This window comes from Mirounga leonina, unplaced genomic scaffold, assembly GCF_011800145.1.
Source record: "Mirounga leonina isolate KUSES-001 unplaced genomic scaffold, KU_Mleo_1.0 Mir_166, whole genome shotgun sequence".
Classification (NCBI taxonomy): Eukaryota; Metazoa; Chordata; class Mammalia; order Carnivora; family Phocidae; genus Mirounga; species Mirounga leonina.
This window is the reverse complement of record NW_023270418.1, coordinates 12604701-12605518: the sequence shown is the minus strand read 5'-3', so window position 1 is coordinate 12605518 and position 818 is coordinate 12604701.

Here is an 818-nt window from a genome sequence, read left to right as displayed (position 1 = left end):
AATTTCCCTCAAACCATGTTTTTCTGATGTTTCCTCACTAATAGGTTTGATTATGAATCTTTGGCAGGAATGCATCTGAAATAATACTGTATTCTTGTGGCACAGTTTTCTCATTACTGATGATATTTGCTTTGGTCACTTGCCAGAAAGTGGTGTCCACTGATTTCTCCACTGTGAAGTTTTCTTCTCCCCCTTTGTAATAATCACTTTGTAGGAGTTTTTTGAAACTATGTAAATGTCCCATTCCTTGTCAAATTCTCAATTTATTCATTTATTTATAGTATGAACTCACAGTTCCCATTTTATTTAATGGTTTCTAAACTGTTGCTATTATTATTTTGTACAGATGCTTAATTTTTCCCATTTGGCCTTTTGGAGCCCATTTATACTGGTTTCTGTGTTTTTTTGACATGACTCCATCATTCTTTCAACACATCCTTGCTTTCTAACATAATATAGTCCAGGCTCATCGTTCATTTCCTTTTTCACCAACCATGCAGTCAGCCATTTCTTCAGGGAACTCTGGTTCTTTTAGTGGAGAATGGCATTTAGAACTCAATATCTGAGCACTAGGTGTGCTCATTGCTGGTGGATGTTGCTTCTAGGTCCTCTCAGCAAGACAGAGCAAGGGAATATCCAGATATATATACAGACCTACGAACTTAGACCTACACACATTTACATTTTTCTTTCTCTTCCTTCCTTCCTCCTTCCTTCTTTCTTTTTCTTTTTCTTTCTTTCTTTCTTTCTCTCTCTCTCTCTTTCTTTCTCTCTTTCTTTCTTTCTTTCTTTCTTTCTTTCTTTCTTTCTTTCTTTCT